This window comes from Callospermophilus lateralis, unplaced genomic scaffold (genome assembly GCF_048772815.1).
Source record: "Callospermophilus lateralis isolate mCalLat2 unplaced genomic scaffold, mCalLat2.hap1 Scaffold_101, whole genome shotgun sequence".
Lineage (NCBI taxonomy): Eukaryota > Metazoa > Chordata > Mammalia > Rodentia > Sciuridae > Callospermophilus > Callospermophilus lateralis.
Window position 1 is genome coordinate 2,766,188 of NW_027510272.1, and position 13,541 is coordinate 2,779,728.

General features: G+C 32.1%; 2 pseudogenes; both read right to left on the reverse strand.

Moving 5' to 3' along the window:
- LOC143639942 (axin interactor, dorsalization-associated protein-like) overlaps window positions 1–298 on the reverse strand; it is a 36,798-nt pseudogene extending 36,500 nt beyond the window's left edge.
- A 1,048-nt stretch (window positions 299–1,346) lies between these two features.
- LOC143639943 (zinc finger protein 280D-like) overlaps window positions 1,347–13,541 on the reverse strand; it is a 54,402-nt pseudogene continuing 42,207 nt past the window's right edge.

Sequence of the window (13,541 nt, forward strand, 5' to 3'; positions counted from 1 at the left end):
GTGTTCATCTAAAACTTAAGAATAAATATTTTAAACTAAATAAATAAATACTAATAATCAGAATAAAGGAGACTAAATTAAAATAATCCTGTTTTCAAAAATTAGGCAACAGATTGGGAGAAAATATTGTAAAAATAAAGAACTTTTATCTGTAGTACATAAAGAACACCTACAACTCAATAGGTAAGAGATAATTCAATTTAAAAATAGGTAAAAGCCTCTACTCAAAATGTCATGTGTCCGCGAAGTTTTCCCTGATACCAGATTTAAAATGGTGGTCTCCTAATTTCTACCCCATATTCCTGTATTTCTCTTCCCTACTTCATTCTTCTTCAAAGTATTGACCATCATCTAAAATATAGGCAAGATGTTTTGCCAAAATGTGACAATAAGGCAAGAATCCAAGTTTCTATAGCTTAAGAGTCATTTTCTAAGAATGACAATAGACTCAATCTAAAAATTAGACCTATTCAACAGTAACCAAAAAGCATAAACATGTGACATGGCAATAGCTGATGAGGCAAATCAACTATTTAGAATAACTTGATGGTAAAGAAAGATCAGGCTTAAGCTAAAACCTATTAGTGTCACACAAATTCAACTAATTACCTACAATAATTAGCAAGCTTTGTCCTGCTTTAGTCAAACCAATTTTTAAAAAATGAAGTTACAGGTGATAATATAGTTTATACACAGTCATCAGTTGTGTCCATCGAAGGGGAACACTGTCCAGGTGTACCCTGGATATTTTTTGAAATCTCTGGGCTGATTCTGCACCTGATAAAAAAGATAGTGCAATGATAGACAACAAATGAGAAAAAGGACAATCATCTGGTCCAAAAACTTAAGACATGAAATTAAGAAGCAGACAAAACAGAAGACAAACAACCATATCACTTGGAATGTATTACTCTGAAGGCAAGTGCAGTAGAGAGAAACACAAATTATTTTAAGCAAAGTAAGAAAAGACCATAGCAATAAGTTATTTTTAGAGAAAACCAACTGGAGAAAAAATATGTATGTTAAGATATGTCAACTTGACACAAAGATAAAGTAGAACAGGAATCTGAACCCATTTACAAGCTAAACAGAGCTGAATAATGAAAGCTAGTGTCATAAACTTGGCTGCTTGACTGGCTTTGTGTAAGAAAATATCTCAGAACTTTGAACTTAGGAAATTCCAACTTGTCTTGCACCAGGTCACGAGCTCCACAGAGCAGGAACCTATTTCAACAAGCAGGTTTAAAAAACATTTAAAAAATATTTTCATTGCTATTAATGATACACTTAAAAATGCAGTAAGTGCTAAAATCCATCAAAGTAAAATGCACTGAAAAAAATTAAACTTACTCAGAAAGATGTTCAGAATTTGGGATAAAGACAGAAACTGAAATTAGAACAAAAGTTTTATATTTACAACAGCATATGAACTATGATGAGAGTAACAATTTAGTAAAGAGTTCATATTGTGGTTGACCAAAAATAATGGAATAAATAACAAAATCCACAAGTGCACAGTTATATATACGTACCTTTCTCTACTACAACTTGGCAAGTATGGGTTTCATGTTGACTTAAGTGTGCAGCCATATTATCTAAGCCAGAAACATCAGTTAGGAAATCACAATTAAGGCACACTAGAGTAATGCCCCTATTAAAAAATAGCATAAAAGAAAAGTTTTATCTGTTGTTAAATCTATATACAAGTTCAATGATTATTTTTCCACAAATTATCTTTTTGTGTAATAAATGTAACTTGTTATTTGTTATATAAATTTGATGTAACTGAAATGATTCTCTATAAAATGGTACAGCTATGTCCAAATTTTGCTACTACTTATTTACATAGAGTATTTATGTTTTATAAATATTTATCTTTTGTACCAGTCAAAAGACCTACAACCAGTCTAGGTTCCATTAACAATTTGCAATAATATAGGCAAGTCACATTCTATTTGTTCCTCTGCCCATCTGCAAAGTGAGAATAGCATTCATTCACTCAATATATATTTACTGAGGTTGTCTATACAACTGTATCACTGTTATTATGAACAACAACAACAAAAAAAGCCAGTCAGTACTTGAATGAAATTTATAATCTAGTGTTTTATTTAGTTGAGGACAAAATTAGAAGAAAATTATAAAGTATTTAGAAGTATAGTATGATACCTGCCACTACATGCCAAGGTTTTAGCATGATCTTCCAAGGGTGGTTATTATTTAACATGGAATTAACTGACGTAGTTAATAAATATGTTGGAGTCCACAAATTTGGAATCCTCATCATCCCAGCACTGTGAATGCTATTGCCTACCTGATGGGGCCTATACTACTCATTCTCTTTAACAAAACTTGTGAGTGCTGTACAGAGAAAGGAGAAAGAAACTCAAGTCCAGAGAAAATAAAGACAGCATCATGCTGCCTTAGCAGGTCAAAGCAGGGAGAACTCCAACATGTTCTTGATTCTTAAATAACACATGAAATGATTAAGGAATTTCAAAGGAAGTTAGGAAACAAGTCCCAAAATCATGAAAAACTTTTTTTGAGTCTAGAATAGTTCTTACACTCACTGAATTAAACTGAATAACATTTGCTATCTGAAGTATTTAAACATAATTGGCATGTTAAAGTTATGTGTCAATGGCCTTAAGATTCATATTTAAAATGTGTTTGATCTCGTGACTTTTAGTTGAAAAGTATCTTAAATATTATTAAGACTGTAAAAATATTGAGATGGTTCAGAGAACTTAGAAAGCCACTATATAATCGAACTTATTAGATTTATTAAAATGTTAAGCAATTGGGAGCTAGTTGGGTCAAGCATTTGAAGTGCCATTTAAAAGAAAATCATGTATATTTAATGGATAAATGACACTAAATTGTTTAAAGTAATTTGAACTTAAATGTCACTGTTGAAAAAAATTCAGTCTGTTCAATTTAAATGAACTTTATCTTACATTAAATTAAAGTTCCTCTAGAAAGTGATTACTAAAAAGTACTCAAATTCTAAATGGAGTATTTCTAAAATTCTAAATGGAGTATGGAGACTTAAAAGCTTAAAGAAAGTTAAAATGTAAAATACTTAGCTTAAATAACTAACTACAATTTTTTCTATGAACAAACTGCCCTCATAGATACTAAAAAGAGTTTCACTGGTAAAGAACAGGCTACTGCCTATTCCACTGGATATAGATAATTTAAAAAGGGATGGCATGACTAACTCAATCTGTTTTTAAACAGGGATTTGTAATTGGAATTTTTAATCAAATTTCTTGATTTGGGAAAATATGTGAGTCTGGGAATATTATAGTTGGGTCATTAGTAGAGAAAAGATGGTCTGTACAGAGAAAGCAGAAAGAAACCCAAGTCCAGAGAAAATAAGACAGCATTGTGCTGCCTTAGCAGATCAAAGCAGAGAGAACTAAAGTAAGTTCTTGATGACTTTTTGTTTTCCTTATTTGCTCTGCCTGTTGCTCCTCTACTTAAGGGTCTATAAGAGTCTTTGGAATCTCTCTAATAAATCAAAGTTTCACCTAAATTTTGTTTAGGTGAAAAAATTGATCATTTAACTGATCACTGTTATTATCAGTTTAATACAAAGTATATACATTCAACGTTCATATATTTGATGTTCATTACATAATATATATGTTACACCAGTATATGAATACAAACAAACAGGATACTTCAGACTGAGTTCTCCTCCTTAAGTTCTATTCTAATAGCATGATATATGTGTGCACTGAGAGAATTCACTGGCACATCAAATCTAAAATCATCTGCTTTCTGCCCAAATCATCTCCTCCTGACTTTCTTATGGTCCCATTTCACTTGACACTAAAGCTCAAACCATAGACACCTATGACTTTCTCCTTTCTTAAAACATTTAATATGTCAAGCATTTTATAATATTAACAACTTATTGAGTACTTATCTGTGCCAGGCTGCTTTTAAACATATCATCTCATCTAAATCTTACAACAACCTGAAGAGTTCAGTGTTATAATTATTACCCTTTTATACAGTACAGAGTTAGCTTAGTAGCCTACCAAGGACATAGAGCTGGTAAAGGTCAAAATCAGGTGTAAAATTATGCACTTTGATTCCAGAGCCCATATTACATCATAAACACAATGTAATACCACCTCACCACCTTAATTCAGATCCCTAATCTAAATGATTTATGCACCTACAACTCACCTTGTATGTCCCTGAATTCAACTTTCCTTCAGTATCACTTTAATCTACACAAAACACTAATGGTTCTCCAGTGCCCTCTGAATTAAGTCCAAATTTCCTAAGTTTAATTTTCAATGCATTCCAATATGATTGTAAGCTCAAAATTGTTGCTACAGACTTTAATCCATTACTATCACACAAACATCATGTTCCATCCATTTACTACTAGCCATACTTTCTGTATGTCTTCTCTTTTTCATTTCTGCACTTTTGTGCTATTTTCGCCAACTAGAAGATCCCTCTGCTTCTTCTGCCAGTTTAAAAAAAAACACTCATCCTTAAAAACAAAGTAAACCTAATTCCTATCCAGATCATTCCAAGTAATCTCTCACTTCTCTGAAATAACTTATTGCACTTATTAAAATCCATAGTTACTTCTGTTCATACTTTATTTCCCACCTAATGAACAACATTCCCTGAAGGCTAGTTCCAAGATTGCTTTATCCCTATCATCTACACAGAACCTGCTACAATACATACATGATAAATGCATAATACACATAATATACACAATAAAAAGTATTCCATTTCAATAAGTAATTACAAAGATTGGGGGATATGGAATTTTATAAATATGCTAAGTTCCACTCACAGAAATTGACCAATTCCAATGTGAGACATAATGGTAGTTGAGAGAAAAACACTCCAGACCTTTAAAAAATCAGATAATTTGTTTAAAAAACTAACACACAACTGAGCTAGACAACAATGAGGTAAAAATCAAATTAAAATCTAATTTTTAAAATGCAATAAATCCTATTCATTCTTATAAAAGTCTTTATTAAGGCAGTACCTCAAGTAACAATCAATTTCTCTGAATACAATAAACACTCTAATGAGACTAAAAGTTTTAATATTGAACCATTATTTTTTATCTTCCTGTGAGCTACTGGCTCAGCATCATAAATGGGACCTTTTGTCCAAATACATATTTTTTCCATATACATTAATTTATTCAACAAATATTTACTGAATGCCTACTATATGCTAGGCTTAAAAAAACAAAAACAAATGAACAACAACAACAACAACAACAAAAAAAAACCACAAGCCACATAGAATGTAGTAAGAGAACACAGACCACAGACAAACAAAAAGTAAAATATACAGTATTGCAAATGCACTATGAAAAAAAAATATTAAAAGGAGGTAAAAGTGCTAGAGTGAAGCATGGGGGGAGTGGATACAATTTCAAATGCAGTAATTAAGGAAAGGATCACTGTCAGAGTGGAGATAAAGGAGTAACCATATAATATCTGGGAAAGAGTAAACTATGCATAGGAGATAATAAACACAAAGATCCTAAGATATAATGCCATTCCCTCTTCCTCCTTTTCCATGAACCCAAAGCATCAAACAAGTCTTTGGCTATACCTATCAATAAATTAGTTTGGTGGAACAAAGATATTGTTATTTCAAGGAGAATAGCAACATAAGCAGAAAATAAACAAAGAAAAAGAAACAAAGGAAATCAGAATTTTAAAAAATGGTGCTCAATGGATTTTGAATTCAGTGTGTGGTATAACCAATGCTAATTATCAACATTCATCCATAGTTTCTTTACAGAAGCTAAGATGTATACTTCTATTTGAAAAAGAAACAAACAAAAAAGAATTATGAAGACTACTGATTTCAAGAATTTCAGTGGTTTCATATATGTGCTTCAAAAATTAACAGCGTCACTTTAATAGGTATCTTAAGTAACTTTTTGATATTCAAATATTGTTGGTGGGCCTGATTTTTCCTTTCATTTTACAATGCAAATGCATGAGAATTTCATCTTGACACCATTTGTCACCAATGAAATAAATTTACCAAGAGATTAATGGCATATCTCAGGTCTTATAAGGAACAATATAATATCCATTAGGAATCACTCAGATTTCCAAACTGGCACTCCCAGACAGTTTAATTTAAAAGTGCAAACCACAATGATACAGCACTTCCTAGCAACTAGGATGACTATAACAAAAAAGATATAATACTGAATGTTACAAAAGATTGTGAAGAAACTAGAACCCTCATACACTGCTGGTGGGAATGTAAATAATGAGGCTACTTTGAAAAGCAATTTAGCAGTTCCTCAAAAGGATCAATGTACTATAAAATCCAGCAAATTTAATGTTAAGTATATACTAAAGAAAAATAAAAAGACATGTCCTTAAATAATTAATATGTAAATGTTCACAATGTAGCATTATAACAACCTAAAGTGAAAATGAACTGAATGAATGGCTAAACTATGACATATTCATAATATGGAATATCATTCAGCACTTTGAAAAATGAAGCATTCATACATGCATGCTACAATATACATAAACCTTTATAGGCAGTTGGAAAAGACTACATACACAGTCTATCATTCCATTTGTAGAAAATATCTAGAATGAACTAATCTACATAGGCACAAAGTAGATTCATGATTGCTTAGTAATGGGGAGAGTTGAAAAGAAATGGGGATAACCACTAATGAATGGGGAAAGGGTTTCTGTTTGGAATGACCAATATGTACTAAAATTAATTGTGGTCATTGCTGTACAGCAGCAGTACAGTATAATATTATAACCTATTATAGGTTTGGATGCTATACTATACTGTATAGTATAATATAGCACAATACCATAACCTATTAATTTTATTGTTAAATGCATATTGTACAGCATGTGAATTATATTTCAATAAATTTCTTATGCAAGAAAGAATGTAAATTATAACCATTGTTTAGTAGAAAGAATTAAAAAAAATCAACTAGTTACCTGAGATCTTCAGAATGCTCCTTAAATATACAAAACCTTTTACTTGGAAGACTACTGTGAAAGCTGGAGAGACAGAAGACATTTTAATAATTTTAGTATAGAATTATATTATTTCATAATAATAATTATATTAATTTATAAACATATTTCAAGTCTGTACTTAAGTTTCTAGTTTTTAAAAGACTACAGAATAAATACTGAACCATTAACTCTGTTTAATTTAACATTTGATCTGATATTCCATTTTGCTTTTAATTCCTAATGACACATACTTTTTTCCCTAAGCATATACTTAGATGATCAATACCTCACCATTATGTAAAAAGGAAATGCTCAAAGAGTTAAAAAACAAACTAAATTTTTCATTTATTATACATTTAAAACAATTCTAAATTTTTATTAACAAATTAATTTTGCTACAATCTGAATTATTATTAGAAATCAACTTTTTGAAAATAACTTTTTAATAATCTTAGCATGCTGGTATAGAGACAGGGGAACAGAATTCAATTGATCTGGAAAGTACACACTATTTCAGCTAAATATTACTCTTTACCATCTGTAAATTCAAACATCTAGACAGTTCTTTGTAATTGTTAGTAGAGGTTTAAGAAAAAAAGCAGAACTCATAACTTAATGCTTCCTCTAATCACAGAACAAAAAACCATTAACCAAACATTGTAGCCAATAAGGAAAGCTTTCTGTACTAGAAAACCAGAAGTAGTTTAGCACACTATATCTGAAAGTCACAGAAAACCGTATCACCATCACCTGAGAGTTTATTTAGAAATGCAAAATCTTAGGCTCTTCACAAACCTACTGAATTAATCTCTGGCAGTGGGATCCAGGAAACTGCCTTAACAAGTTTTTCAGTGGTTCTTACATAAATTAAAGTTTGAAAAGCAGTAGCCAACAAACTAGATAAATGGCTACTCACATCAGTGATGCCTGTATGTAAAGGAACAGAAATGTTCTGGCTAAATATAATCCCTAGAAAACAGCCTCAGAAGATTTCAAATATCATTTCTTCAAGCTAGGGTAACTATTATTTGGAGATTTATGAATTTAAGATATTATCACAAAAACACAGTTTTTAGAGAGATCAGGGGGTTGGGAAGCCCTGAAATTGTGTGCAAAAAATTATATAAATCATTGTTTTTTTAGAGGAATGAGTCCAAGACTGGGAGGCAGGTTTACTGGGGATTGAACCCCAGCGTGCTCTACCAGTGAAATATACCTCCAGCCCTTTTTATTTTTAGACTAGGTCTCTCATAAATTGATGAGCTGGCCTCCAACTTGGAATCCTCTAGCCTCAACCTCCTAAGTCACTGGGATTACAAGTATGTACCACCAGGTTCAGTTCAAAATAAGTTATTTTTTAATGACATTTAAAGTTTTTTCTCTTCAAATAAATATACTGTTTTTATTTATTCTTTGATAAGGAGAAAAATTATATTTTAGGGTCTTTTTGATGGCTTCCACATCTATCTATAACTTGAACCAAATATCTACAAATGTTCCTAATTAAATTTTTAGTTGTCTGAATCCAGTTATGATTTAGAGTTCCCTATCTTTGGGGAAAAAAAAGCATTTATACTGCCTCTTTGACTCATCTGTATTTACTACATAACTTCTACAACTGCAATTTTTTGTAATGTAAGAATGGAAAAATGAATCACAACTCACAAATAAAAAGGAGGAAAAAGCTACCTTTCTTCCCTATTTCCACAAAGTTGATAGAAATACAGAAACACACCTAAGAAAATAGAAAAGGCTAAGACTTTTATTCAATACAGTAAAAATACAGTGTTAAGACGTAGGTCTAAAAAACCTGCTACCCAACTGCATGACTATAATTACCAAAAGCTCATTGAATTGTTCTTCACAAATAGGTAAATTTTATTAGGTATAAATTATACCTCAAGGAAATTGAGGACAAAATCCCTCTTTGACCATATTTTCCTTAATAATCTTGATTCCATGCAAGAAACAACTTAACTTTCTGAGAAACACAAAAGGAATGACTTCCTTAACATCCAACAATATTGATGGTATACCTACTATTTAAGACAGTAAACTGTAGAATGATGATATAATAACTAGAGTGGTAAGTCGCCTGCCCTAGAATTCATGGTTGAGTGAAAGAGAAGAAGATGGTTTGACACAGAATAAATGCTATTAAATAAATGTGGAATGAATATATATTCATAAATTAATGCAAGAAAAAAATCAACAGTGACACAGAACTCTGTGTACAGGAACAAATCATTACAACAGCTTTTGTTTTACTTGGAAATGTTTAACATCTTTCTTCAAAGCCTAAGAGAAATGTCATTTATAGAAAGTCTTCTCTACTTCTTATTTAAAGAATTTATTCTTACCTTCTCTGTGCTCGCATAGTCATCTGCTTATCACATTAACCTAGGTAAACATATTTCTCCTACTAATTAGCAAAAATTAACAGCAAGGACTTGACCCCCAATACTACCTGCCTATCACACTTTCTAGAAAACTGTATGGTTTCATATGCCTCCCAAAGCTCATGTGTGAGCAATGCAAGAAAGTTTAGAGATGACTCAACTAGTTTATGAGAGCCTTAACATAATCAGTGCATTGATCCCAGATAGGGATTAACTGGGTGGTAGCTGTAGGCAGGTAGGGTGTGACTGGAGGCTCGTCTTTGGATATATATTTTGTGATCATGAGAGTGCTCTGCCTCTCCTTCCTGATGCCATGTTCCCAGTTGCTTTCCTCCACCATTTGCTTCCACCATGATATTCTGCCTCATCTCAGGCCCAGGCCCATGGAGTCAACCATCTACAGACGGAGACCTCTAAAACTATGAGCTCCAAAATAAACTTTTCCTTCTCTAATTGTTCTTGTCAGGTCTTTTGACTAAAACACAAACTGTACCTTCCTAGTATGTAATAATCAGTATTTGTGAAAATGAATCTGGGTGATATAAATACTATTAAAAAGAGATATTAGTAATGTCCATTAACTTAATTCTCTTACATGTAGAAAAAAAAGTTGTCTCATATATCTTTTTTGAGGAATAACAGTAAGATTATATAGTAGTTAATTTTTACTTTCTCAGGTGATTTCGATTACCACTTACAAGCTATTAGCAAAGTACAATAATTCAAAAAACTGACCCCAGTAATACTATTTTTAAAAAATAATTTATAATTATGAAGTTAATGATCTGTTTCCTTCAAAGAGTCTGACTTTAAAGATGTTTCAACAGCTTCAAGATTTTTTAATCTCTTCTTTGAGATTATGTTTGGGGCCTCTTCTAATTATAAATAATGATTATCATTTATAGTTTATAAAGTAGTAAGTGATATGATAAATACAAAGACCACTTCTCAAGGAGATTCTACATACACAAACAAAATGAAAGGCAGATCAGATGAATGGTACACAATTCAAAAGAATTGACCAGACATTTGAAAGATGAACTGAGAGGGAAGGACAGGGTGTCATGGGGACTAATAAAGAATAAGAAAAAACTACTATATAAAATAAGTATGGGAAGAAAAATACTTTAGAAAAGATTAGCCAACTTATGAGGATCAGTGTCTCTTTATAGAAGACTGGGCAGGTATGAGACCAGAAAGAAAAAGACTACTTGAAAGGCTACAGAGTTGGTATGGTATAGGGTAAGAACTGAATGTACACATCTTTTGGAGAAATGAAGCTTCCCTTCATAAAAACTTCAAACCTAGATCAAGTATCTGCAATAAGTAGAAATAAGGGTGTGCTACTCAGTGAGAAGGCAAAGGAAACAACAGTATCAATAAAGGAAAAACAAAACAAAAAAAAAGAGAAAGGAGCTAACAATGAATAAGGAGTATATGTGATGACAATAAAATGTAGGTTTGGGTGGTTTGCAAAAGGGTAAGAAGAATGTCTTGAGCCAACTGCAAATGGTTGGAGATATAATGGATTTGGAAGTTCTTCAGGACAGGAAGGAAACCTATGATAAATGGGATAAGGAAGGCCAGATGAACCTTAGTTTAAGAAACACAAAATACTTTCCAATTTGATCCTTTAGAAATTAAGGGCAAAATAAAAGACATCCTTAGGTAGCTTTGTGTTTTGAACAGAATAAGAGATTAGCATTCTACCCAGAAGTATACTAGGGGAAAATATAATGGGGCCTGGTTTAGAGCAATAGGAGTATCAGATATTGCAGTGGTTGGGAGGCAATCTCAGGAAGCCATGATGCACAGTGAATCCAAAGAACTTCTTGAGTTTCAGAAACTTGGAGCAGTAAATTATTTCTAGCTGGAGCTAAACATTCACACAAAATGGTGCCCTGAAAGAGATGGAACTTAAAAAGTTGGGATGGTAGTAATGTGAATCTGAGACAGATAATAATATTTGGCTTTTGTTGTTGTTGTTGTTGTTGTTCTATTGAGGTGCCAGTGGGTCTAGGGTAAAAGCATCTACAAAATAATTAGAAACACAGATTTGGATCTTAGAAAAACAAAAGATTGAAATTCTAAGATTTCAAGTTGAAAGCTGAAAGTGCAAGTGCTAAAATTACTAAGAAAGGGACTATAAACAGTTGGAGACAGGCAATGAAAGAGAGGTGTTACCTAAAAAGAAGAAAAATTGTATTAACCTCTTAATAGAGACTAAAGAGAAACGTTTCAAAAGTGAGTGGCAACAACGTTAAAAATAAAGTTAAGGAGTAAAGAATGAAAAAAGAGGAAAAGTGTGGTGATAAGTACATGATACAATAATCTTTAAAGGGTCAGTGTTAGTTGATAGGTAGGGATGATACTCAAAATGGTAAAGGAATGAGTCACAATTAAGCTGGTAACAAACATTTTGAAAAATGTTGATGGAAAAAGGCAGACAAGAAATAAAGAAAATATGCAGGAAGGACACAGCTCCCTCATCCTAAAATTAATGAAACAAAACCTTGAAAGTTTTTATAAGCAGAAGACCAATAGTGAGATAGGGATGAAGATACAATTTAAGTGAATTAGTTTATGATGAATTGAAGGAGATAAAAGATAGAACTGGCTATGGAGAAATGGGACAAGCTTAATTTCTGAGATTAATATCTGGATGAAGAAAAATATTTGGAGTTGAAAAGAGCTAGCTTTTAGGAAAAATGAAAAAGATGACCTTCAATTGAGCAATTAATAAGTTGGGTTAACAACTGAAAGATGAAAATAAAATCTTTAGGGTACTGAAAAAGGATTAAACAAACACTGTAGGTAAAAATAAGGAGGTCTTTAAAAAGAAAAATAAAGAGATAGGTCTAATGAAAGTTAAAGATTATAAAGTCAGAATGAATAAATAAACTCTTGTATTCTAGAATTGAGCATACATAAAGATAGAAAGGGGAAGAGGCTGAAAACTTAAACTGGCTTTTATTCTAGGTGAGCATGAATAAAAATGTAGAAGACAAAGAAAAGAACAGGATTTGAAACAGAGGACCACGATGACTATAAATTTAGATGAATGCTGCTAGACTGGCAAAAAGAGTCAAAACTCTGAACATCATGGAGTAATAAGAATTCAGAAGGAATGAAGAGTATATAGGATGAGACTAGAAATGAAGAGGACCCAAAACTTAAAAGCTGATGTGAAGTGCTGGCACTAAAGAAGCCAAAACACCAGGAGGTAGGCCAATCATCAAGGCAGAAAAACTGAGAGAGAAGGGCTAAAGTTGCCATGAAAGGTAGGAGAATTCTGGAAAAGCAGTATCTCATAATGATAAGAAAGTAAAACAGAGGTTATGTCATGCTCTCCAAGAAACTCAGTTATACATTAATTCTAATGTTTATTTAAATGGAACAAACTCACTATGAATAAGCAGTATATCACATTTATAATGGAATAACTATTTTTTTTTAAAGAGAGAGTGAGAGAGGGAGAGAGAGAGAGAGAGAATCTTAATATTTATTTTTTAGTCATTGGCGGACACAACATCTTTGTTGGTATGTGGTGCTGAGGATCGAACCCGGGCCACACGCATGCTAGGTGAGCGCGCCACCGCTTGAGCCACATCCCCAGCCCCTGGAATAACTATTTTTAAAGATAAAAATCCACCCTGATAGAATAAAATATTCTCCTATTAAAGAAATACAAATGAAAATAATGTGGGTTCTGAAGGGGTTTCTTAGCATAGTATAATGATAGGTACTTAAACAACATAAATTAAATGAATTAATGAAAAAGAATTCCAATGGTGGCATCATAACCAGAATAGTCTCTCCTTTTTACTGAACAAATGTATGTATAGATGGCCTGACAGATGAAGGACCATAGAAAGAAAACCAGATTCAATGAAGTTCCTAACATCACTGAAAATCCTCCAATAATGTTAGCTATTAATTAAAAAGCTACAGCTACTAGTTGAATAAAAGGTTAATAGTTTCAACTATCAATAAATTTAGGTACAGCTATTCCTCTATGAGCAGAAGCAGTAATCACTGGATTTCATCACAAAACGACAGCTTCTCTCAAAGTGACTAATTTGAAGAGGATATTCCTAATGAGGACATTTATTTGTATGCTAAA